At 39.8% G+C, this 27,349-nt stretch overlaps 1 protein-coding gene and 1 long non-coding RNA gene across 4 annotated transcripts in view; one reads left to right on the top strand and one right to left on the bottom strand.

Moving 5' to 3' along the window:
- The window catches only part of LOC112928509 (uncharacterized), a 123,202-nt gene that overhangs the window by 14,669 nt on the left and 81,184 nt on the right, over positions 1-27,349 (top strand). Inside the window, exon 1 of one of the 3 annotated variants that reach the window (XM_026010309.2) lies at positions 26,604-26,924. The exons of 1 other annotated variant lie outside the window; for it this stretch is intronic. The gene's annotated coding sequence lies outside the window, so the exon portion shown is untranslated. Of the gene's footprint in view, positions 1-26,603; positions 26,925-27,349 lie in introns of those variants that run through there. One more of the 3 variants, XM_026010308.2, reaches the window with a different exon arrangement.
- LOC140598679 (uncharacterized) lies at positions 24,902-26,629 on the bottom strand. Its single transcript, XR_012001263.1, has 2 exons — positions 26,453-26,629; positions 24,902-26,035 (listed from the first exon to the last, which is right to left on the bottom strand). It is a non-coding gene; the product is annotated as an uncharacterized lncRNA (long non-coding RNA).

Below are 27,349 nucleotides of genomic sequence, written 5' to 3'. Positions count from 1 at the left end.
ATTGGGCGATTCCACCTCTAGCTCATCTCCCCTCCTGAGAGGTTGAGGGTAGGACTGAAACTGTCCAATCACATGGTTGGTTCTCCTGGCAACCAGTCCTTGCCCTTGGGTGGGGTCCAGCAGTCACTTTCATGTCTTAGTTCTAAGACACTACCCAGACTTAAAAAGTGGGCTGCTCCACAGATGGTTAGGTCTGATGTAAGGATTCTCTAGGCATACTTTTCAGGGTGCTTGTGAGAAGCTCAGCCTAGACACAGGCAACTGGAACTACCAGTCACTCAATGTACCTTCCTGTCTACTACATCAGCATACTGTAACTATCCCACTGTTCTCACAGTGCAGTTTTACTTTCCTGGAGTTTCTTATACAGGCAATTGGCTTGATTGTTCATTACAAGAAGTTCTTGAAAGATCTATCAACGCTTCGATGAAAACATCAACAGAATTTGTGTTCTAGGATTCTTTGAATCCTGAGCCTCAAAATTCTTTTTTTCCCCTTTTTAAAAAAAGATTCCTTCTATCTATCTATCTATCTATCTATCTATCTATCTATCTATCATCTATCTATCTATCTATCTAATCTTTAAAGATTTTTATTTATTTATTTGAGAGAGAGAGAGAGCAAACACAAGCAAGGAGGAGCAGCAGAGGGAGAGAGAGAAGCAGACTCCTGGCCAAGTAGGGAGCCCAATGTGGGGCTCCATCCCAGGATCCTGGGATCATGACTTGAGCTGAAGGCAGACGCTTAACTGACTGAACCACCCAGGCACCCCAAGATTTTATTTATTTGGGGGGGGGGAAGAGAGAGAGAGAGAGAGAGAGAGAGAAAGCACGAGTATGGGGAGGGACAGAGGGAGAGAGAGAGGAAGAAGCAGACTCCCTGCTGAGCAGGGAGCCTGACATAGGGCTTAATCTCAAGACCCTGGGATAATGACCTGAGCTGAAGTCAAGACACTTAAGGGGTTGGATCACCAGACATCCTGTAAGCCTCAAAATTCTTACCTAATTTCCATGGAATTTTCCATTGTTGTATCTTTATCTACACCTAATCCTAATCACATTGAAAGACTGTCATTAAACCAAACTTCCAAATGTTAAGTAAGATCCATCCTTCCCTTTCCTCCTCTGAGACACTACCAAAGCTCTTTAGAGGTAGTGTTTTCCTTTACCACAGTAAGCAATAAGTTCGGTTCTGTTTGATATATGGGGAGCCAGCATTCAATACTGCCAACATATTATGTATACAAGACTGTCCAGGAAGCTGTCTTGCCAAAATATATACTGTATGTATAATATATGTTATATATAATATAATCTAAATCTCATTATGCCTCTTGATCCCACTACTTATTTAGAGGATATAGAGAGGTGAGAGAACATATCTAAGTAAATCTCAAAACGGCATCAGCATAACAGAATGAAAGATGTTCCTTCAGAAAATAAATGGCTAGGAACAAAAGATAAAGAGGAAACTTAAAGATTAAAGAAGATTTTAAAAGCATATAAAGAAATTGGAGGGAGAAAAAAGGGAAGGAACTGATTTCCATTAAAATCAGAAGAGTGGGGGATCCCTGGGTGGCGCAGCGGTTTGGCGCCTGCCTTTGGCCCCGGGCGCGATCCTGGAGACCCGGGATCGAATCCCACGTCGGGCTCCCGGTGCATGGAGCCTGCTTCTCCCTCTGCCTGTGTCTCTGCCTCTCTCTCTCTCTCTCTCTGTGTCTACCATAAATAAATAAATAAATAAATAAATAAAGCAAGCTACAGCCAATCAATTAAAAAAAAAAAATCAGAAGAGTGGGAAGAGTGGCTACACTTAGCAAGTTACACCACTCCCCTTGCTAAGTGATGGGGTGTGGACAAGTGAAAAACTTTCCTCGTTTGGAAAGGCCAGCTGAAAGGTATAAAAGAATCTTTTGTATCATTATTACAGTCTTTCTGTGACTTAAAATTATTTCATATAAGAAATTAAGAAAAAAAAAGTTTTATTTCCTGACATGGATATAGTGACATGGATGTTTACTGCATTTAACTCATTGAGCTAGACATTTGTTTAATGTGGTTCTCCATATTTGGCTAACATTTTTTTTAAAATGGTTTAAAATTAAAAATTTAAAGGCAGATTATATAATGGATTCTAATATTTATTATTCATAGCAATTCAAATCTAATAAAACCTCATATGATCTGAGTCCAACTAACACTGTAGCTTCATTACTTATTACTCACCCCTTAGGCCTTCTATTCTGGTCTCTGATGGTCCTCTGCAAACTCACAAAGCTCTCTCTGGCCCCCTCCCTCCAGTCTACACACACACACACACACACACACACACACAGAGGCATCTCCTGAGCCTTCCTAGCTGTTCATTTAGGTTAGAATATTCTTTTATATCATGTCTCCTCTGAAATGTTACCACCTTAGTAAAGTCATCTGCAACCACCTTATCTAAAATGGCCCAATTTCTGCTTACTTTCCACCAAAGCTCATTCCATTGCCTAATATTAAGTATTTTCCTGTTTATCCTTACTCTAGTACAATGTAAATTCCATGAGAGCGGAACTTATAAGTTTTGTTTATTATCATTGCATTGATATACATGTGTGTATGCAAAGGAGAGCCAGATGAATCCAACATATAGGTAAAATATTGTGCTAATGAAAAATAAGATTCCCTGTCACTGGAATTATCCAGTGGAATAATTATGCACTGGAAATATCCAGTGGAATTCCCTGTCACTGTTTATTATCATTGCATTGATATACATGTGTGTATGCACTGGAGAGCCAGATGAATCCAACATATAGGTAAAATATTGTGCTAATGAAAAATGAGATTCCCTGTCACTGGAAAGGGGTTTGAAATATAAGAGAAATAGGTGATGGGCAAATGGAGTAAAGTTGAAGTTTCTCCTATAGCTCATGTTGAGACCTTCATTTCCTCCCGAGGTCACAAGCCCATGCTCCTCAAGTCTTGGTGCTTTGGAGGGCCTTACAAACAACATAGAGATGTGCTCTCCCTCTTACCACATAGGCTGCTGCCAGTCCTGACGGCTTCCCTTTGCCTTCCTTGCCTTCCTTACCTGTATACTGTCTTTGTGTTTCTTCCCTCAAAATCATCCAGGGTGCTTTACCTTGCTCCAATAAGTCAACCACAGCTGGCTTAGAAATGGAATGTCCTGCTTACAAGAAAAAAAAAAGCCACATGGTATAGAAATAAAAACAGAACTCACAAAATCTTTAGTTTTGCTTAACTTTGTAATGAAATCAAAGTTAAATGTTACTGATACACACTTCAGATAATAGAAGGATGAGATGATTTAAGGAATCAGGCAGGTATGATCAAATTTTATTCTAATTTAAACTCCTATAGATGAGTTTCTTTCTCTCTCTCTTTTTTTTTTTTTTTGAGTTTCTTTCTCTTAAGAGAATATTTAACAAAGTGATCGAAAAGGTTAACAATGTTTGAGAACATTCACTGGAGCTAAGGGCCTGTGCACAAAATCTTTCTCCTCTAATATCAACCTTGTAATTTTGAGGAAGTCAACACACTGCTCCACAATGTTGGCAAGTAAAGTGCATATGATAATACTATTATTGCATGATTATTTTATGATTAAGTTTGTATGAATACATATATTCATATTATATGTATATTATATATACATATTATATAATATATCCATCCCTCCCCCCTCCTCCTCCCAGGAAGAGTGTCATAATTGGGACATAATACCAGTTATAATTATTCTATTTCCTTAAGAGGAAAATGAGAAGCATCCTGATTCACTTACAAAATATTCATTCAATTGTAAATGTCAAGCTCATGAATTGTAACTTTCAACCATAAATCATATAAAATTAGTTGCAGGAAGTTAAATGTGTACTCTTCTGTTTTAAATGAATATTGTTTATCCAGCCCACCACTATAGAAGTTATAGAGCCACAGCCAATCACAAATCTACATCTAACGATTGCTTGGCAGGTGGATCAGAGGGACACAGCAAATCCACAGCAATATTCAGCCTGAACACAATGGGAAACCAGGCTTCTTGGACAATAGCTATATATAGAATAAATAGAAGGAACTTTTGTCTAGCCCCCTGGGAAGTAAGAAGGAGAAGCAAAGACAGGAAGAGCCAGAGGGAGACGTGCATATCACTAAAAGAGAAAATGACCATGGTAAATGGCAGAGGCAATGACAAACTGACAGGCTTTCAAGCCTTCCTCTGGGAACAACAAAAGAAAGAATATTCAGCTGACATCTTGAAATTCACTGTGTTGAAAGTTAACACACAACAAAGCACATTCTAAATTTCTCATGGCAAATGAACTTACCCAGTGAGACCAAGTTTCTATAGTTTTCTAACATCACATCCCAGTAAAAGTCCCTCTGAATAGGGTTCAGGTAGTCCCACTCCTGCCGAGAGAAGTCTATGGCCACATCCCTGAATGTCACTAATTCCTGAAACTGCAAACCCATGTAGTATGAAATTGAAAAAAACATTTTCAAGATGGTAAAAACAGGAGATTACAGGACTGAATTAAAGAAAAGGAGTGAGGGCAGCCCCGGTGGCGCAGTGGTTTGGCACCGCCTGCAGCCTGGGGTGTGATACTGGGGACCCAGGATCAAGTCCCACATCAGGCTCCCTGCATGGAGCCTGCTTCTCCCTCTGTCTGTTCTCTGCCCCTCTCTGTGTTTATGAATGAATAAATAAAATCTTAAAAAAAGAAAAAAGGAGTGATATAGTACAAGAGGACTAGAAACTCAAAGCTGAGTGTCTACATATTCCTGCAGAATCCTATTGCTACAGACAAATCTTTGTAAGTTATGGGCTATCACAAAACTCAGACCTGGGGCAGCCCAGATGGCTCAGCGGTTTAGCGTCATCTTCAGCCCAGGGCATGATCCTGGAGACCCAGGATCGAGTCCCATGTTAGGCTCCTTGCATGGAGCCTGCTTCTCGCTCTGCTTTTCTCTCTCTCTCTCTTTGTGTCTCTCATGAATAAATAAATAAAATCTTAAAAACAAACAAACAAAAAAAACTCAGACCTACTAGGGAATGGATAAAATTAAAGTTTTTTTCCTAGTCAATAAAGTATAATGCACAATCACATAGTCAGCTAGTTGCATGATGTATAAATTCTCAAAAAAAAAAAAAAATGAGGGGGATCCCTGGGTGGCTCAGCGGTTTGGCGCCTGCCTTTGGCCCAGGGTGCGATCCTGGAGTCCCGGGATCGAGTCCCACATCAGGCTCCCGGCATGGAGCCTGCTTCTCCCTCCTCCTGTGTCTCTGTCTCTCTCTCAATCTCTGTGTCTATCATGAATAAATAAATAAATAAATAAATAAATAAATAAATAAATCTTTAAAAAAAAAATGAGGTTCTAAATTACTTTCCCTTTAAACAAAGATGGGATTTCCCTCTCATACTGAACATAAAAATTTCTGTATTAAATAAAAGCTTTTGAAAAAAGTCTGACATTTTTTTTCTTTCTTTTTTTTAAGATTTTATTTATTCACAAGAGACAGGGAGAGAGAGACAGAGACACAGGCAGAGGGAGAAGCAGGCTCCATGCAGGGAGCCTGATGTGGGACTCGACCCTGGGACTCCAGGATCATGCCCTGAGCCAAAGGCAGCCAAAGGCAGACACTTAACCACTGAGCCACCCAGGCTTCCCAGTTTAACATTTCCTTTTTTTTTTTTTTTTTTTTTTAAATAAAGGGCCTTCCCTTCCCTTCCCTTCCCTTCCCTTCCCTTCCCTTCCCTTCCCTCTTCCCTTCCCTTCCCTTCCCTTCCCTTCCCTTCCCTCTTCCCTTCCCTTCCCTCTTCCCTTCCCTTCCCTCTTCCCTTCCCTTCCCTCTTCCCTTCCCTTCCCTCTTCCCTTCCCTTTCCTCTTCCCTTCCCTTCCCTCTTCCCTTCCCTTCCCTCTTCCCTTCCCTTCCCTTCCCTTCCCTCTTCCCTTCCCTCTTCCCTTCCCTCTTCTCTTCCCTTCCCTTCCCTTCCCTTCCCTTCCTTTCTTTCTTTCTTTCTTTCTTTCTTTCTTTCTTTCTTTCTTTCTTTCTTTCTTTCTTTCTTTCTTTCTTAAGATTTTATTTATTATTTATTCATAGGGACACAGCTAGAGAGAGAGGCAGAGACACAGGCAGAGGGAGAAGCAGGCACCATGCAGGGAGCCTGATGTGGGACTCAATCCCAGGTCTCCAAGATCACGCCCTGGGCTGCAGGCGGCGCTAAACTGCTGCGCCACCGGGGCTGCCCCCCAGTTTAACATTTCTATAAGCATTGAATTCATCCTTTGTCAGAACATATTGTTTAAGCATTTTTCTTTGTTTTGACAAATAAATTTTGGCTGTGTCCCAATCCATTCTATTATAGATATCTCAGATTTAATCCATCCCTGACATTAATATACTTGGTTGGACAAAATTTCAAAGGTCTTCATCAATTCTAGAAATCAACATATTTATCCTCCTTTAGAATAATATTCTCATTCATTGTCATCTTCTGTCAGTTAATCAATAGTTTCCTTGTTCTTAACTGTATGCTGAAGGATGAGCCTTAATTAAATAGATGTCATCCAAATTCAACAGATCATATTCAATCACAAAATAGATACATTTGTCTCTCAAGAATTCCTTAGAAAGATGCATGACCCAAATGTTTCCAAGCATTCTACATGCTCAAGAAGAGATACCATCACATGCTAAGACTGAGACCAATTGATACCAATATCCATCTCATCTGCTTAGAAAATTCAGGTCTATGGAGAATTTTAAAGTCTACCTGTGGTAATTAAATGGGACCAACACCTCTAATTCATCAAGTCAGAGACCTATAAAGGAAACTCAAATATTTTGTTTATGGGATTTTACTCTTTTACTGCTTCATCATAGCCTTTGATTGAAGAATAAGCATAGAAATGGATTGAGTAAATTGGATAATATATACAAAAACTGGATAGCAAAACACCTGTTAGAAGGAAACTGAGCTATTTGGTATCACTTTTTTTTTTTTTTTATTTTAGGACACACTGTAGAGCAGATAACTGAATGTGACCCTCTTAAGTAGGAAGCTTTGGGTTAATTAATCAAAAACCCACATAGATTAAAATCATAATATTGCAGGAAGACATGAATAATCAAATGAATAATCAACTTACACAGGTCATGGTTTTAGAAATGTAAGACCAGATCAATGCTCCTTGGTGTTCTTCCACTTAAAAAAATTTCAAATTCTAGAGAATCCAGAGCTGAGAAAAGAAAAAAAGTGTTATTGTTCCTAATATGATTTAATTTAATAAAATCTTTTTGTTCCCCCATCCTTCTTCTGAAATTAGCCCCCACTACTGTACACACAATTTAGGAAAAAGGAGAAGATGGATCTATGGTCTCTGCCACGTCCCAGGATACCAGACTACACAAAGGTAGTTGTGTAGAATAAGTCACTTCTGGTACTGATGCCAGATCCAAACACAGGAGCAGGAGATCTCCTAGACAAGCTCCCATGTTGGGAAGGCTGATCTAGTCCTAAGATTGGACTGCTCAGTCTTTTTTTTTTTTTTTTTTAGCTCAGTCTTTCCATGAGTGGATCCACCTGCCTTAATTCCCACCTTCCAAGGCTGAAAGAGGCCTCATCATATAAACTACAGGTTCTTTAATGGCCTCAGGGTCCACTGAAGTTGGTCAATATGTGGGAAATGAACACAAGGAATTGCCTAGGCCTAGGCTCTGTATTTTGAGTCCAGCCAAGCTGACTACTTAAATACTAAATATATAGGCAACAGAACAGAGAGTGGCCACTAAATGCTAAATAGGAAAACATATTTAAGGACATGGAAAATATTACAGATATACTATCAATAGAAAAATAAGATAAGGGCAGCCCGGGTGGTTCAGCGGTTTAGTGCCGCCTTTAGCCCAGGGCCTGATTCTGGAGACCTGGGATCGAGTCCCACATCGGGCTCCCTGCATGGAGCCTGCTTCTCCCTCTGCCTGTGTCTCTGCTTCTCTCTGTGTGTGTCTCTCATGAATAAATAAAGTCTTAAAAAAAAAAAGAAAAGAAAAATAAGATAAAAAAAAATAGGAGCACAGCTGGCGCCTGGGTGGCTCAGTGGTTGAACATCTGCCATTGGCCAGGTCATGATCCCAGAGTTCCAGGATGGAGTCCTGCATCAGCCTCCCTGCAGCAGGCCTACCTTTCCCTCTGCCTATATTTCTGCTTCTCTGTGTCTCTCATGAATAAATAAATAAAATCTTCAAAAAAAAAGAAGCTGGAACACCTGGGTGGCTCAGTGGTTGAACATCTGCCTTTGGCTCAGGGCATGATCCTGTGGTCCGGGATCGAGTTCCACATTGGGCTTCTTACAGGGAGCCTGCTTCTCCCTCAGCCTATGTCTCTGCCTCTCTCTGTGTGTCTCTCATGAATAAATAAATAATATCTTTTTTAAAAAAATTGCACAACATGATTAGATCATTAAAAAGACAGACAGTGGGGGACAGGGAAAAGGATATCAATAGATTGAAAGGTCTGGTAATTTATTCATTTTGTTACATTATATAATCCTATGTTACCATGATTTTTTTAATAGGTGTAATCTTGGTTGTTTTTTTAAAATATATTTCATAATTATTTTAACAGTGGCCATATATTAACTTAAAAATTTATACATATACAAATGTATATGTTAGAAGAAGCTATTCTCCAAAAAGTAGAGACTTCATTTAGTTTTAAAACATTCTCTTCTTGAGCTTAGAAAAAAAAGCTCTGAGTACTCTAAAGCCTTCTTGACCTCAAGAAGGCTTTATCTTGACATTTAGCACAATGTGTTCCAGACAACTGCCAAATCAACATCCTATTAGTCTCATTCTGCATCTAAACATCAGTTGAGGAAAAAAATTAGACCCTGATGCAGGGCTGGATCCCATGATCCTGAGATCACAAACTAAGCCAAAACTAAGAATCCAATACCCAACCAGCTATACCACCCAGGCACCCCTAAAAAATTGATTTAAAAATGCTATGTTAACTGATAACCACATTTTCTGGTTATTGATTTTAACTGACAAATCTATGCTCCTATGAGGTGAAAATACTGAGAAAGGTTTTTCAAGAGAAAACGAGCCTTCACATGCACAGAGACATAATGAAACCCATGAATTTCTTTCATAATTAAGAGTTGGAAATCCTTTGTCATCTTATATCATCAAATAAGGTTATTTTATATTACAGAATCAAGACCACAAATATATGCTTATAGATAAAAACTAGAAAAATCTATATCAAAATATAATTGGTGATTAATGCTATGGGGAGTGGGGAAGGAGAAGGACATGGTAACAACAGACTGTGGGTAATTTTATCTTTCTTATTTATTAATTCTTTAGGTTACTGGATTCTCCTGCAATGGTGAAATATAATTTCTACCTGAAAATATAGCACCAATATTATCCAAAATATTTTTTGAAGTAAAATTATATTTTTGAAGTAAAATTAGGGAGAATCTTTCCACTCATAAACTGTGAATTCTAACTCTGAATTGGAAAAACAATGTTATTGAAATAAGTTTCCCTACCATTTCTTGGACAATCCTTAAATAATATCATCAGTATAAATGAAAAAGTTTCACTACCAAGATTTTTCTTGAATGAACATAATTCAGGTAAATGGAATTAGTAGGTTGAATATGTAAAAAGCAAAGTTCTGCACACATAGATTCTCAATAAATGTACATACCTATGTCTTCTTCACACATATATAATTGAAATAACATTTTGGATACATACCTTCTAAGATGTCTTACATAACTTTGTAGTGTTAAATGAGATTCTTAAATAATTTAAAAAATGCTTTTGAATAATACTTTTCACAGCTATGAATATTGCTTTATATGACATTATATATTTTCCTATGAAGAATCTTTTTTTTTTCTTTAAAGATTTTATTTATTCATGAAAGACACAGAGGAGAGAGAGAGGCAGAGACACAGGCAGAGGGAGAAACAGGCTCCATGCAGAGAGCCCCACATGGGACTGGATTCCAGGTCTCCAGGACCACGCCCTGGGCTGAAGGCAGCGCCAAACCGCTGGGCCACCAGGGGCTGCCCCCGAAAGGCACTGATCTTAAACCTAACTTTTCTGAAACTTGGTTAACCCTTACATCAAAACTTGGTTAACTCTTACATGAGCTGGATTTTGAATACAATTAACTGGATTTATTATTCCTATTTTGCAGAGGTTAAGTAACCGGCCCCATATCATACATCTCTAGTAAGCTACGGAATCTACTTTTCTAAAGATTTTATTTATTTATTCTTGAGAGAGAGAGAGAGAGAGAAAGAGAGAGAGGCAGAGACCCAGGCAGAGGGAGAAGTAGGCCCCATTCATGGAGCCTGACGTGGGACTCAATCCTGGGTCTCCAGGATTACGCCCTGGGCTGAAGGCGGCGCCAAACAGCTGAGTCACCAGGCTGCCCTGGAATCCATTTTTGAAACCATGACTGGGAGACCACAGCCCGACCCTTAATTCTTCCTATGCATCTAGAGCTTCTCAAACATCCATTGACAAACAGCAATAGCACTACAAGTTAGGTGCTGTTTTTATGTCATTTCAGTGACAAGAAAACCAAGGCTCGGGAAGATTAATTCAAATATTTGGAGTCTCTCAAATACTAAGTGAGCACAGCTGGGAATTAAATAGTATCTTCTTAACTTCAGATACAATGGTAAAGGCAAACAATACAATGACCTGACAACAAAGGGATGTCAGACATTTTATAGATATCCTCTTCTTAAAATGTCAAGAGGCCCTTGGAACATGGGTATCATATCTCAAGTCTGGAGATGGGAAAATAGAAAGTAAAGGATCTACATAACTTCATTAAGATCAAACCAGTAAGGAGAGATAAAGATCAGAACCTAGGTGTTTCTAAATTCAATGGACGGGTCACAATCAATTCTCACCCTTTCCCTTCATTCAAAATAACTCCTCAAAACTCTGACGTTATCAAGGCAAACTTTTATCCTTGGTATATACAAATGCCTCTCTAAGAATAAGACTTCCCCCCCAACTGTAAACTCTATCTCCACAAACCACAGGAACAGAGCCCCATGAAGGCAGAGACTTTGTCTTTTCCATAACTATGCTCCCATCACCTAGAATAGTGCCTTTTCTGTATTAGGCGTTCATTAATTACAGCAGAAGGATGAATATTCCTGTGATTTCCCCTTCACCTCCTATCTTCCTGCCTTCCAAGCCTTCCAAGTCTCTGTATCTAAAAATCTGCTCTTGAGAGACACCTCTCCATACACACACAAAGAAGCTCAGGTCACATCATCTTTGTTACCTCATAAGAATCCATACTCCGTGGTTTAATGATTTAAATAGATACTCAGCTATTGTCTGATGGAATTTCTGATTGAATCTTCACTCAAAGGCAACAGCTGATTAAACGATTGTATTAAAAAAAAGATCATTCCTCCATGTAAAATTAATAGACTAATAAACCATTCATTGACTATGTACCACCTTACCATCAAATCCCATTCTGTCTTCCCTTCTTGCCCAGTATAGGCCCTCATTACAACCACTCTTTTGCTTAAACCCTCATCTCCAAGTTCCTTTTGCTTCACATGTGCTGAACACCACCTTAGTTAAACCCAAGCTTTTCTCACTCTACACTTGATCTTAAGCAACTGATACAGTCAAAGAAAACCACAAGCAGACTAGACTCATATTAAAATCATGACCATAAACCAGAAATGGAATATTAACACTGCCCAGCATTCCTGTTTTCTATTTTCCTAATCTCTTCCCTTTTTTCACTGAGACTATCAGTGTACAAGAAAATCTTGGCTGACAGTGAAACCACATGATATTAGAAATGTAGGTCTCAACAATAAAATAGTAGGAAGTCAAAGGAGCACTGTGGTCTTACAACTTTAAAAGAATAAGTTACAGCTTTGTCTCAAAAAAACCTAAACAACAAAACAATTTTGGTCCATCAGTCACTTTCATATGTAATCTCTGCACTCATATTTGGATCCATAAGACGTGCAAGTCTTGGAGAGTTTTTGATTCTATGACTTAAAGGAAGAAAAAATAAATTGAGAACAAGAATCTGCACGCTGTGAGCCAAATCCTTCATACATTCTATTTTTGTAAGCTTCATTGCAACACAGCCATGTGGTAATCCATTCCTTTCTGTATTGTCTGGCTGCTTTTATATTCTCATAGCAGAGTTGAATGGTTGTAACAGATCATATGACCTACAAAGCTGAAGGTATTTACTATCTAGATCTTTATGGTAAAAGTCTGAAAACCCCTGATCATAGCAAATTGCATCAACATGACTTGTCACTGGTGATACTGACTTGGACCATTTGGTTAAGGTGGTATCTGCAGATTTCTCCAATGTCAGGTACCACTTCTCAATTTCCATATTCTTTTCTTTGGCATCATGTCACTAATTCCACCTATATTCATGGGGAGGGAAATTAAACTTCACATATAAATTATTTGTAATAGTTCTCTAAGGAAGATTTGTTCTTTCTGCCTCTGTTACTTATTCAGTCATGTTTTTGTATATAAGTATGGACTCATATATTTTATTCTGTGGGTTTTAATCCAGTACTGCCATTATCTTCTTGCTCAAATTGTTCTAGATTTGGTCACTAGGAACTCTTTCAGATTGGTTCCTATGTCCTCAATATGCCACTATTCTTTTGTGAGCACTTCCTTTCTCACACTATACCTTCCAGGTTCATTTTGTATTTTTCTCTGCTTCAGTCCTAGAATCAGTCATTACTCCAAGGAGCCTTTGTTCTTTTTATTGGAGAATAGTATTTAGAAAACAGAATCTGAGTGCTACGTGTACTCACGGATACTGAACCATTACTGCTTCTAGGCCCTCTCAACAGACAAAGCTGAGAAATATATGTGTGGATACTGGTCCATGCACACATCTGTATTTCTGTATCTATCTATATGTAACGTGAGTTCATATTGATAACTCCAATCCAGCACCAAAGAGGTGCTGGATTGGAGCATGTGGGTGGTTAGATGGTGCCTAGGGGCACCTGGGTGGCTCAGCGGTTGAGCATCTGCCTTTGGCTCAGGTCCTGATCCCCCGGTCCTGGGATCAAGCTCCATGTGTTAAAGTTTTAGAACTGCTGATATAATTACATCAATTGTAAATTGTCTAATGATTACAATTAAAAGAGATTGCCATGGGACGGCTGGGTAGCTCAGTGGTTGGGCGCCTGCCTTCGGCTCAGGGCATGATCCTGGAGTCTCAGGATCAAGTCCCATATCGGGCTCCCTGCAGGGAGCCTGCTTCTCCCTCTGCCTGTGTCTCAGCCTCTCTCTCTCTGTGTCTCTCATGAATAAATAAATAAAATCTTAAAAAAAAAAAAGAGAAAGATTGCCAGTCTGGCTTTTTAAAGAAAGAGTAAAACAATATTGGATGCTCCTATAAGAAACTCATTTTAAATACCTACATATTTCTCTGTTATTTATGTATATATTTCATATACATATTTAGTGTGTATTATATACATATATATGAAAGGTCAAAAGTAAGAGAATAGACAGGGAGTATCATGAAATTACTAAAACAGGGCAGCCCCGGTGGCACAGTGGTTTAGCACCGCCTGCAGCCCAGGGTGTGATCCTGGACACCCTGGATCAAGTCCCACATCAGGCTCTCTGCATGGTGCCTGCTTCTCCCTCTGCCTGTGTCTCTGCCTCTGCCTCTCTCTCTCTCTCTCTGTCTCTATGAATAAATAAAGTCTTAAAAAAAAAAAGAAATTACTAAAACAAACAGTGTAGTGGCTATGATAATATCAGATAAAGTAGACTTCAAAACAAGGAATATTCCTAGGGTAAAAAGGTTTTTCATTACAATAGTCAATTACTCAATCTCACATAAAAAATGTGAATGTAAACAATAAGCTTCAAAACAGAGAAAATAAAACTAACAGAGGAGAGAATAGAAAAAAACAAAATTAAAAAAAAATAAAAAAAACAAAATTATACTCAGGAGGCTTCAACATCTTTCTCTCAGTAAATAAACAGTAAATCAGTAATTATAAAAAAGACAACACTACCAACCAAATAGACCTAATTGACAATTATAGAAACCTCTGCCTAACAGAATATCTATTCCTTTAGGTGCATATGAAATACTGACCAGGACAGACCATATGTTGGAAAATAAAACTATAATCTCAATAAATTTAGAAATTTTCAATCACGTGGAATATATTCTCAAACCCCAAGTAAATTACTAAAAGCTAGTATCAGAAATATCTGGGAAATGTTCAGAAGTTAGGTACTACATATTTATATAATCTAGGAATCAAAGAAGAAATTTCAAGTGGAACTTAAAAATATATTCACCTTGATAATAATGAACATAGAACACATCAAAATTTGTGACATTCAGCTAAAAAAAAAAAGGACTTAAAAGGAATAGCTACAATTTTGATTGTAGTGGTTGTTTCATGGATATATACACATTTCACAATGAATTGATCTGTACTTACGTGCAGTGGTGGATGTTAACCAGACTTATTGGAGTGATCATTTCACAATGTAAACAAATATCAAATCATTATACTGTATACCGGAAACTAATATACAGATGCTTCTCAACATAAACCCATCATAAGCTGAAAATATCATAAGTCGAAAATGTATTTAATACACCTACCTACTGAACATTGCAGTTAGCCTAGCCTAACTTAAACATGCTCAGAACAGTTACACTAGCTCACAGTTTAGCAAAATCATCTAACACAAAACCTACATTATAATAAAGTGTTGAATATTACATATAATTTATTGAATACTGTACTAAAAGTGAAAAACAGAATGGTTGGGACTCCTGGGTGGCCCAGTTGGTTAAGTGCCAGCTTTCAGCTCAGGTCATGATCTCAGAGTCCTGGGATCGAGCCCTGGGTAGGGCTCCCTGTTCAGTGGGGAGTCTGCTTCTCCCTCTCCCTCTGCCTCTGCCTCCTCATCTCTGCTCACATTCTATCTCTCTCTCAAATAAATAAATAAAATCTTTTTTAAAAAAAAGGAAAGAAAGAAAGACAAAATGTTTGTATGGGTATTGCTTTCATGCCATCATAAAGTCAATTAATTAAGTTGGGAACCATTTGTAATGTTATATGTCAATTATGTCTCAATTTAAAAAATTGAATCCTGGGACACCTGGGTGGCTCAGCGGTTGGCGGCTGCCTTCAGCTCAGGTCGTGATCTTGGGGTCCGGGATCGAGTCCTGCATCAGGCTTCCTACGAGGAGCCTGCTTCTCCCTCTGCCTATGTCTCTGCCACTCTGTCTCTCATGAATAAATAAATATTTTTTAATTTAAATATTTAAACCATTGAGCCAGCCAGGGATCCCCTAAACAAATAAATCTTTAAAAAAAATTGAATCCAGGGCACCTGGGTGGCTCAGTTGGTTAATCATCCCACTCTGGCTTTAGGCTTGGGTGATGATCTCTGGGTTGGAAGATGAAGCAGTGCAATGAGCTCCGGGCTACATATGGAGCCTGCTTAAGATTCTTTCTCTCCCTGTCTACCCTCTCTGCTCCCTTTCTTTAAAAAAAAAAAAAAAAAAAAAAAGAATCCAATGTACACTTTAAATATGTGCCATGTACTACATGTCAATAGAGACGTTTTTAAAGACATGGTATTATAGTTTTAAATAAACTTAGATACAATACATATGACAACTGTAACATAGAAGTTAGGGGCTATATATGGGCCCACACCTTGCAAGGTTCTTACATTTTATGTGAACTGGTTCAATATTAACTCTAAATAGACTCTCATAGTTTAGAATATACATATTTTAAGATTTTATTTATTTATTCAAGAGAGACATAGAGAAAGAGAGAGAGAGAGACAGACAGACAGACAGACAGACACAGACACAGGCAGAGGCAGAGAAGCAGACTCCATTCAGGGAGCCTGATGCAGGACTTGATCCCGGGACTCCAGGATCACGCCCCAGGCCAAAGGCAGGTGCTAAACCTCTGAGCCACCCAGGCATCCCAGTTTCTTGTTTTAGCAAATATTTTGAATGGTGGCATAGCACTCAACTTTGAGTTATAATTAATCATATTTAGATGTTTAGGTTTGTATGTATTAGGTTGAATATTTCTAGGGTCTTTTCACAGTTAAAAATAGAACCATTTTTCACTGGTATAGGGAACCAATAATTGATTGGGGTGTTTTCTGGTAGGAAGTTTCCAGGATAATTAATGAAAACATTTATATCATATTATTTCAACAAGAAGGGAATACCAACTTCCATATGTCATGGTTTGATATCTGCAAAAATTGATCAGTCCTCCTTGGGGTTTCTATTGGAGAAAAACAGAGAATCCAGAAACTGGGAAAGAAAAAGAGATCCTTGTGAGTGCAACCATGTTTTAGTGTTACTACATAGGAAATCAAATGTTTTGCTTCTCCATTCCATTTTACTTAATATCTCCTAAGATACAAACACACAAAATTGCAAAAGATTAGAAGGATTTTAGGTAAATTGAAACTTTTACCCTAATCCCCAGGAAATGCAGATATTTCCGCAGACAGCTTTCTGGCCAGGTCTCCATTTTGGGGAAGCTGCTCTGCATCTGAGACTGGGCTGCTCAGTCCTGCCCTGAACACATTCCCCTCCCCTCATTCACAGTTTTCAGGACTGAAAAGGACCTACACCATCCATACCACACCTTACTTCCTGATTTGGGGATCAGGTTAGGATGAATGCATTGGAAAGGGTGTACAGGTTAGAAAAGACATAGAATCGGTCAGGCAGGGTTCAACATTATGATTCCAGAAAAACTGCTGAAATGCATTACAAAATACATTACATACAAAATGTGAAGTGAGGGAAAATAATGAAGACATGGAAAATATTCCAGAAATACTATCAGAAAAATTAGATTATGAAACCATATTTACACTATACTATTTGTAAAATATATGCATATCTTTTTTTAAAAAAGATTTTATTTATTCATGAGAAACACACACACACACACACATACACACAGAAACACAGAGGCAGAGACAGAGGCAGAGGGCAAAGCAAGCTCCATGCAGGGGGCCTGAGGTGGGAATCGATCCTGGGTCTCCAGGATCATACCCTGGGCTGAAGGCAGCGCTAAACTGCTGAGCCACCCAGGCTGCCCCCCACTGAGCCACTGGGGCTGCCCTGCATATCTCAATAGTAAAAGGCTGATAGACCATCAGGCTTCAGCAAACAGAAAAAGTCCAGAGAGCTATATACACTCATACATTAACAGTATTTGTCTTTTTCTCTTGATTTTTTTTCTTGGAAAGTAATAACTGCCTCCAAAGAGACAGGTTTCTTTGCTGTTTCAATGACATGACATTTGAAGAGATCTCCTTTGACATAGGCATTTCATTAGTACTGATGAATAAAAAAAGAAAGGTGAAGCTCACATGGCTAATCTTGCCAGAGTGTGTGTGTGTGTATGCGTATACATATGTGTACACACATGTCTGTGTTTCAGAATATTGTTAGACTGAGTCATAAAATCTCAAAATTTCACCAGGGATCAAATAACTAGATACTTAGAAAACAAAGCTGACAGAAAATACCTAAAGCAAACTCAAGAAGGTCATGCCTTAATAACCAGTTTTCTTTTCTTTTTTTTTTTTTTTTTAAGATTTTATTTATTTATTTGAGAGAAAGAGCATGAGCGGGGGAGGGTTAACTTAACGGAGGGGGAGAAGGAGGGAGTCCCTGCTCAGCAGGGAGTCCCACCCGGGGCTCTATCCCAGGACCTGGAGATCATGACCTGAGCCAAAGGCAGATGCTTAACTGACTGAGCCACCCAGACATCCCCTCAATAACCAGTTCTCAGAGATATTATATTGTTGCATTAGACTTTCACCTAAAACTTACATTTTTTGAGTTAAAATAGACCTGTAACATTATATTAGTTTCAGGTATATAGCATGATTTAGTATTTGTATAAATTGCAAAATGATGACCACAGTTAAGTCTAGTTAATAACTATCATCATACATAGTTTCATTTTTTCTTGTGATAAGAACTTATAGACCTACTTTCTTACTTTCAAATATACAATACAGGACAGCATTATTATTACAATACAGTATTAGTAACTATAGGCACCATGCTGGACATTACATACCCACGATTCATTTGTTTTTTTTTTTAATTTTTTAAAGATTTTATTTATTTATTCATGATAGTCACACAGAGAGAGACAGAGAGGCAGAGACACAGGCAGAGGGAGAAGCAGGCTCCATGCAGGGAGCCCGACGTGGGATTCGATCCCCGGCCTCCAGGATCGCATCCCAGGCCAAAGGCGGGCGCCAAACCGCTGCGCCACCCAGGGATCCCCCCACGATTTATTTGTAACTGAAAGTTTATACTTTTTGCCTACCTTCATACATTTCACCTACTCCCCACCCACCATCTCTGGCAACCACCAATCTTTTCTCTGTCTCTGAGTCCAATTTTGTTGTGTTTTGTTTTGAGGGGGTGGAGAATTAGATTCCTCAAAAAAGTGCAATCATATAGTATTGCTACTTGTCTTTCTCTGACTTTTTAGGGTAACATCCATCCATGTTGTTGCAAATAGCAAAATCTTCTTCTTTTTAATGGCTGAATAATTTTCCCCTTTGTATGTATCACATATTTTTCTTTTGATCTTGATGAGAATTTAAGTATATGAAGTTAATGATTCAATGGCCATGTCTTAAATTAAAATGCATATGCATATGAACATTTGTTGTTTTAAGTGGAAGTTGTTTTCCAAAATGTGTAAAGTTCATTCCTTTAGTGTTTACTTGGTGTTGGAGAAGTACATTAAATTTGGATTGTTTTGCTAAAAGTTTCTTGTTTTCTTCAGCTACCAGTAATACAATGTTCTCTGATTTTTATGTATGCTCACTGCTGGGTTATAACCTAAAATATGAGTAAAGTCTCTGAGAATAGTCTTAAATATATTAATGTTGGTCTCACTGCTACACCCTTTTGCAAGTTTTCTTCACAGAACTATTTCCTATTATGTTAAGTCACATCCTCCGGGAAGGTGCTAAATTATTCTATTAGTTTGACTTAGCATCTAACATCAGGAGAATAAAACAGACAATGTAGGAGTTACCATGTGATCCATGGTAACTACCCTTAGGTATATACCCAAAAATAGAAAATACACATTCACCAAAACAAATACAAAAACACTCATATACAAATGTTTGTATTTATAACAGCCAAAAAGTGGAAGAAACCCAAATGTCCATAAACCGATAAAGAAAACGTATGCATATGCATGCATGGGTATATTATGCAGCCATAAAAATGAGGATTATTTTGATACAAGTTACAACATGGATGAATCTTTAAGACATTAGGCTAAGGGCAGCCTGGGTGGCTCAGCGGTTTAGCGCCACCTTCGGACCAGGGCCTCATCCTGGGCACACCTGATCAAGTCCCACATGGGGTTCCCTGCATGGAGCCTGCTTCTCCCTCTACCTGTGTCTCTGCCTGTGTGTGTGTGTGTGTGTGTGTGTGTGTGTGTGTGTCAGTCTCTCATGAATAAATATAATCTTTAAAAAAAAAAGACATTATGCTAAGTGAAATAAGCTAGGCACAAAAGGACAAATACTGTATGACTCCTCTTCTATGAGATGCTTTGAATAATCAAATTCATAGAGACAGAAAGTAGATGCCAGGGACTGGGGGGAGAAGGGGATGGGAAGTGTTTAATAGGTAGAGTTTCAGTTGGGAAAGATGAAGACGTTCTGAAGATGAATGGTAGTGATGGTTGTAGAACAATGTAGATACACTTAATGCTACAGAACTATACACTTAAAAATGATTAACATGTTGGGGCACCTGGGTGACTCAGTTTGGTTAAATGTCAAACTCTTGATTTTGGCTCAAGTCATGATCTCAGGATTGTGAGACGAAGCCCCAGTGTGGAACCTGCTTAAGATTCTCTCCCCACTCCTTAAAAAAATAAAGGTTAAAATGTCAACTTTGGGGATCCCTGGGTGGCTCAGTGGTTTAACGCCTGCCTTTGGCCTGGGGCGTGATCCTGGAATCCCAGGATGGAGTCCCAAATCAGGCTCCCTGCGTGGAGCCTGCTTCTCCCTCTGCCTGTGTCTCTGCCTCTCTCTCTCTCTCTCTCTCTCTCTCTCTCTGTGTCTCTTAAGAATAAATAAGTAAAATCTTTAAAAAAATAAAATATCAAATTTTGTTATATATACTTCACCACATAAAAAAACAAATGAAGTACTTATACATAATTAATAGTGGTGCATTAACAGTGGTACTGGTTATACAAACCTATGATTACTACGTTAAAAACTATGGGATTGGGATCCTTGGGTGGCACAGTGGTTTGGCGCCTGCCTTTGGCCCAGGGCATGATCCTGGAGACCCAGGATCGAATCCCACATCGGGCTCTCGGTGCATGGAGCCTGCTTCTCCCTCTGCCTGTGTCTCTGCCTCTCTCTCTCTCTGTGACTATCATAAATAAATAAAAATTAAAAAAAAAAACTATGGGATCCCTGGGTGGCTCAGTGGTTTAGAGCCTGCCTTCAGCCCAGGGCATGGTCCTGGGGTCCCAGGATCAAGTCCTACATTGGGCTCCCTGCATGGAGCCTGCTTCTCCCTTTGCTGTGTCTCTGCCTCTCTATGTGTCACTCATTAATAAATAAAATCTTTTTAAAAATAAAAAGAAACAAAAACTACTGGATTATACACTTTAAAAAGGTGTGTTTTAGGGACACCTAGGTGGCTCAGTGGTTGAGCATCTGCCTTTGACTCAGGGAGTGATCCTGCGATCCAGGATCAAGTCCCACATGGGGCTCCCTGTGAGGAGCCTGCTTCTCCCTCTGCCTGTGTCTCTGCTTCTCTCTCTCTATCCATCTCTCATGAATAAATAAATAAATCTTTTAAAAAAATAAATAAAAAGGTGTGTTTTATAGTAAAGAATTATATAAATTTAAAAAGGTAAAAATTTACACATATATTCCTTACCATCATAGTGCTTTTTAAGGTCAGCATAATTTGATAGTAAGCTGCCAGTGGTGGCTACCGTCAGAATAACATCACTGCCTTATAAAATCCCAAACTGCATTATCTGAATCTCCCTAGTGGCCTCTGATGCATTTATTCCCATTTGATGTTCACCTTACTTACTAAAAGAAACATAAAAGTAGCAACCACATCCCTTGAGTCTTTTTATCAACCCAAATACTAAGATTGCATGGTTAGGCATATCATAAGCACTTTGGAAGAGTCTGATTGTTTTATCTCAAATTCTACTCTTTAGAGTTTACATTAATATCTACACAAAAATCTAACAGTTGCTAACTTAATTAATTTGGTTCTACTATATGATGGCATATATACCATTATTAATCATGATGATATTGGTTCAGGCAAATAAATATATAATGCAAGAATGGTATCCTATTGAATTTAAGACAAAATCTATATTCAGATTTTCTAAATGTGGAAATATTCTTAGAGTCCATGAGATTTAACTGCCTTGGTTTTTCATCAGTAAAATCCAGAGAATGAAGATCACCTACTAAATATGAATATTTTGGAGAAAGATAATCTCTATAAAAACTTAATATTGGGACGTTTGGGTGGCTCAGCAGTTTGAGTGCTGCCTTCGGCCCAGGGCGTGATCCTGGAGTCCCAGGATCGAGTCCTACATTGGGCTCTCCGTATGGAGCCTGCTTCTCTCTCTGCCTATGTCTCTGCCTCTCTCTGTCTCTCATGAATGAGTAAAATCTTAAAAAACAAAACAAAACAAAAAACTTAATATTATGCTATAATACTATATTAATGTTAGCTATTTAAAGAACATTTCATGTTCTTTGATTATTACAAAAGAAATAATTCTAAAATATCCTTTTTAGAGTAAAGTTATACTTCTCAGCTCTGCTCTTATAACACTCATAAAAAAAATTTGAGGGGGATCCCTGGGTGGTGCAGCGGTTTGGCACCTGCCTTTGGCCCAGGGCGCGGTCCTGGAGACCCGGGATCGAGTCCCACATCTGGCTCCCGGTGCATGGAGCCTGCTTCTTCCTCCGCCTGTGTCTCTGCCTCTCTGTCTCTCTCTGTGACTATCATAAATAAATAAAAAAAAAAAAATTAAAAAAAAAAATTGAGGACCTTGGTTGGAGAATGCATTTTTTATTAATAAAATACTAAGAATATCTAGGAAAGTGGAGGAGGAAATTTGCCTTTCTGCCAACTGTAGCAGCAAAAAAAGACACTTTTTTGAATCATAATTTGCTCAAGGAACCTAAACTAATCAGGAGTCTCATAAAGTGAGACATTAAAACATTAATAAAAGGCTCAATACCTTTAATCTGTGAAAGAAATGTGAATATTAGTTCTTTTCTCTTATTACAATACATATTTGGAAATGTTATTTGGAAGACACTAAAAAAATTAGTTATTAGGGACACCTGAATGGTTCGGTCGTTGAGCATCTGCCTTTGGCTCAGGGTGTGATCCCACGGTCTGGGATGGAGTCCCACACTGGGCTCCTTGTGGGGAGCCTGCTTCTCCGTCTTCTTGTGTCTGTCTCTGCCTGTTTCTCTCTCTGTGTCTCTCATGAATAAATAAATAATGAATAAATAAATTTAGTTCTTTTCTCCCCCTCCCTCCTTCCCCTCGGTCCCCTTGCTCCCTAAATAAAATCTTAAAAAAAAAAATCAGTTATTATTGTGAAGTTTTGTAAAACCAATCTTAAATCTCTTTTTAAAAATCTAACTCTGGGGGCACCTGGCTGGCTCAGTTGGTAGAGCATGCAACTGTTTTTTTGTTTTGTTTTGTTTTTTAAGAGAGAGAAGAGAGAAAAAAGAGAGCAGAAACTCAGGGAGTGGCATAGGGAAAGGAGAGAGAATCCCAAACAGACCCACATTCAGAGTGGAACCCCACACAGAGTTCTGTTTCATGACCCTGAGATCATGACCTGAGCTGAAACCAAGAGTCCAGTGCTTAACTCACTGAGATACCCAAGCACCCCAAGCTTGTGACTCTTGATCTCAGGGTTGTGAGTTTGAACCCCATATTGGGTATAAGAGATTTCTTAAAAACAAAAAAAAAAATCTTTAAAGAAAAATCTTAACTCTGAAAGACTATCTTATTTGATACTTGCACCCTGGTAACTAATTTAATTAATAGGTTATTTCTATTACCTAAAAAGTATAAATATATAGAAAGTTTTTTTTTCTTTTTTCCTTAAAGATTTTATTTATTCATGACACACACACACACACACACACACACACACACACACACACAGGCAGAAACATAGGCAAAGGGAGACGCAAGCTCCACGCAGGGAGCCCAATGTGGGATTTGATCCCAGGACCACGGGATCATGCCCTGAGCCAAAGGCAGATGCTGAGACACCCAGACATCCCTGGAAAGTTTTTCAAACCAGAAATCGTCACTTCTGTCTTCTACTCACATGTACATATAATAAGACTCATGGACTCTTTGCAAACTCAGATAGTTATTTCTTTTTGGTTTGACTCTTATACTTAATATGATCATACTCTTCAAAATAAAACAATACATATATACTAAATGGAAAAAATACTAATAGCATATCTCTGGGTGGTGGGAATAAGAGTATTTTATATTTCTTCATCAGATGTTCCTTAGGATAGTGTATGTTTTACAACAGGCCTTCATTAATGGCATCACCAGAATACAAGATATTTCAAAATATTTCAATGACATTTCAACATATGACAAATATATTTTAAAATATCATAGAGGGGTACCAGTGTGGCTCAGTCAGTTGAGCAACCAACTCTAGATTGTAGCTCGGTGATCTTGAGTGGTGAAATTGAGCCCTGTGTAGGGCTCTGCCTGCAGTGGGGAGCCTGCTTGTGATTCTTTCTCTCCTCTCCCTCTGCCCCTCTCCTGCTCTCTCCCTCTGTCTCTTTCAAGAAATAAAACCTTTTATTTATTTATTCATAAGAAACATAGAAAGAGAGGCAGAGACAAAGGCAGAGGGAGAAGCGGGCTCCCTGCAGTGAGCTTGATGCAGGACTCAATCCCAGGATCCCAGATCACTACCTGAGCCAAAGGCAGACACTCAAACACTAAGCCACCCAAGTGTCCCTCAATAAATAAAATATTTTTAAAAATCACAGAGAAAAAACAAGTTTTTTCATTCTTGTATTTATAACATCTGAACCCTATGCATGTCATGGGAAAGTATTACAAAGGAAACAAATTATACCTACAGTCCTTGCATATCCTTTGGTTGTATCTCCCCAACACAAACACTTTCATTACCAAGATTCTACTGAAAACAAACACAATACAGTTAAGTGGCACTTGTAGATTGCATCAGAGAATGTAATAAAGGTAGAAGAGTGTTTGATACACAATAGATGCTTGATGAATGTGGCTACACCACCACCCTTCCTTAGTGAACAATTAAAATATTAAATATTACTTTATGATGCACTCCTTGCAAAACTTCTCACAGTAATATCTTTTTGAGTGGGATTCATATATAATTTAAATTTTCCCAGGGAATACGGTTGACAAATATGAATATTGCTTAACATTATAGAGTGTAGGGCAGCCCGAGGGGGTGGGGGGTGGGGCCTGGGGGAGGAGGGTTCAGTGGTTTAGCGCCACCTTCAGCCCAGGGCGTGATCCTTGGAGACCCGGGATAGAGTCCGACTTCCTGCGTGGAGGGTGCTTCTCCCTCTGCCTGTGCGTCTGCCTCTCTCTCTCTCTTTGTCTCTCTCTCTCGTGTCTCTCATGAATAAATAAATAAAATATTTTTAAAAACATTATAGAATATATATTTTCCTTAAGTCTAATTCTGTATAAACATAATTTTTTTTCAAAGATTCATTTATTTTAGAGAAAGAGCATGCACATGAGTGGGGGAGAGATAAACGGAGAGGGAAAAGAAGGGAATCCCAAGCCCACATACGCCGGAGTGTTGAGCTGGACTAGGGGCTCCATCTTACCACTCCCAGATCATGACCTGAGCCAAAACCAAGAGTGGGAGGCTTAACCGATTGAGCTACCCAGGCAACCCTATATAAATATAATCTTAACAGCTACATCATATTCAACCATATGGGTTCATCATTAAACATTTCCATAATCCTGAACAATAATTTTTCACATCATCAGAAGCAGGAAAATTGTCCTTGATTCTACCCCCCCCCCCCAAAAAAATCTGAATACTGGGAGGTTCTGTTTACAATAACAATACACAGGAGGATGTGAATGATAACAGAATGAACATGAGAATGTTAATGAGGTTTTACTTCAATATCACCCAATATCCACTGGGAAGAAAGCAGATCATGATTGGGGCATTTCAGAAAAAGGAAAGAATGCCCTAAAACCAATAATTTTATGGGGGGGGGGGACTAGCCCAAACAGTGATTTTTTTTTATTTTGTTTTTTTATTTTTTTAATTTTTATTTATTTATGATAGTCACACACACACACACACAGAGAGAGAGAGAGAGAGAGAGAGAGGCAGAGACATAGGCAGAGGGAGAAGCAGGCTCCATGCACCGGGAGCCCGACGTGGGATTCGATCGCGGGTCTCCAGGATCGCGCCCTGGGCCAAAGGCAGGCGCCAAACCGCTGCACCACCCAGGGATCCCTTTTTTTTTTTATTTTGGACGCAACAATTCTTTCCTCCTCATCGGGGTCCTTCTTTTGCGAGAATGGCAGGAGGGAGTAGGGAGTCGCAGGATGCCAGGAGCACAGAATGACCTCGTTGTACAACATTCTCTACGTCCATGCCCGTCCTGCTCACACACACACAGATGGAAATGGGACGGCGTGTCATCTGTGTGAAGTTTACAGAAGTTCCTGATCTCTGGGAACGCCGTGGTTCTGAGACACGTGGCTGCCCTTGAGAGCTCCCAAGTAAAGGATTTCCAAGGCGTTCCCGACCTCCAACTTCGTTCTTATGGCCAATTCCTCTGTGGCAGCCACAAGCAGCTGTGAGGAGAGAAGCGGAAGGAAGCGGCAGGGAACCCAGAGCCGTGGGACGAGGACACAACAGAACCACAACAATCGCCGCACACGTAAACACGCAACCAAATCCACGGCGCAACACGTGCACAGCCACGCACGTGCCTCACCCTCACTTCACAATCGCACCTGCTGTAACGGAGGCACCGCTGGGCGCGCGTGCGCAGACAGGAGCACACACGCTCGCTCGCCCCCTCGCCATCTGCCCCTACGGACCCACAGCACCCTCCTCCGCGGTTCAGGTCACGGTTAGCAACTTGGCCGCCCCTACCGCGGGCTTCCACGCTTTAAAGCCTGCCTCCCCCACCCCAGGTTAACTGGTTGTCCAGAGCCCAGCCTGTCGACACGCCGCGCCGCTTACATCCCGAGACGAGTTCAACTCACCGAGCGCACAGCGAGAGAACCGCGCGAAAAAATGGAAACCAAAGAGCCGCTGGGCCCGCTGCCCCCTGGGAAATGTTGGAGCCGGCCTGTCCGGGGCCGCGGTGGCTTGTGGGGAGAGCAGCCCGAATCCCAGAAGCCTCACGGAAGCGCTAGGTCGCGCCGGGACCGCCCAGCGCGGGCCCCGGGGGGAGATTGTTTCTCTGAGGAGTGCGCCCCTCGAGGGCTGGTAACGCCCGCGGGGAAACGGAAGGCGGCGCCGTCAGGCTAGAAGGCGGGGAAGGGCACTCCGGAGCTGGCGGCCGTCGGCAGCCGCGGGCCTGAGGGTGCAGAGCCGCAAGGTAGGCTCCGTAGAGCGGCCCCAGGGCCATGCGGGGACTCCGTGCGGCGTCCCCTAAGTAGCGGCAGCCTGGTGGTCACATACGGGAAAGAACCTCTAGGTACTCTTCATGTGCACCAGCTGCATTTAATAATGGTGAGTACGAGTGAGGGAATTTTAATACTTAACGTTCAGATATAGTCAACGCCAACTGAATAATGTAAAAGTGATCTGGTGATAATCTCCTTTTGTTTCGTAATACTGGTTTACGAAGAGTTTTTCCAAGGACAAACATTATATGGTCTCATTCATTTGGGGAATATAAAAATTAGTGAAAGGGAATAAAGGGAAAGGAGAGAAAATGAGTGGAAATATCAGTGAGGGTGACAAAACATGAGAGACACCTAACTCTGGGAAATGAACAAGGGGTAGTGGAAGGGGAAGTGGGCGGGGGGGGGGGGGGTGACTGGGTGATGGGCACTGAGGGGGGCACTTGGCGGAAGGAGCACTGGGTATTATGCTATATGTTGGCAAATTGAACTCCAATTAAAAATAAAGAAAAATATATAAATAAAAGAGAA

The sequence above is a fragment of the Vulpes vulpes genome, chromosome 1 (assembly GCF_048418805.1).
Source record: "Vulpes vulpes isolate BD-2025 chromosome 1, VulVul3, whole genome shotgun sequence".
Taxonomy (NCBI): Eukaryota; Metazoa; Chordata; class Mammalia; order Carnivora; family Canidae; genus Vulpes; species Vulpes vulpes.
This window is presented reverse-complemented; position numbering and strand designations above follow the sequence as displayed.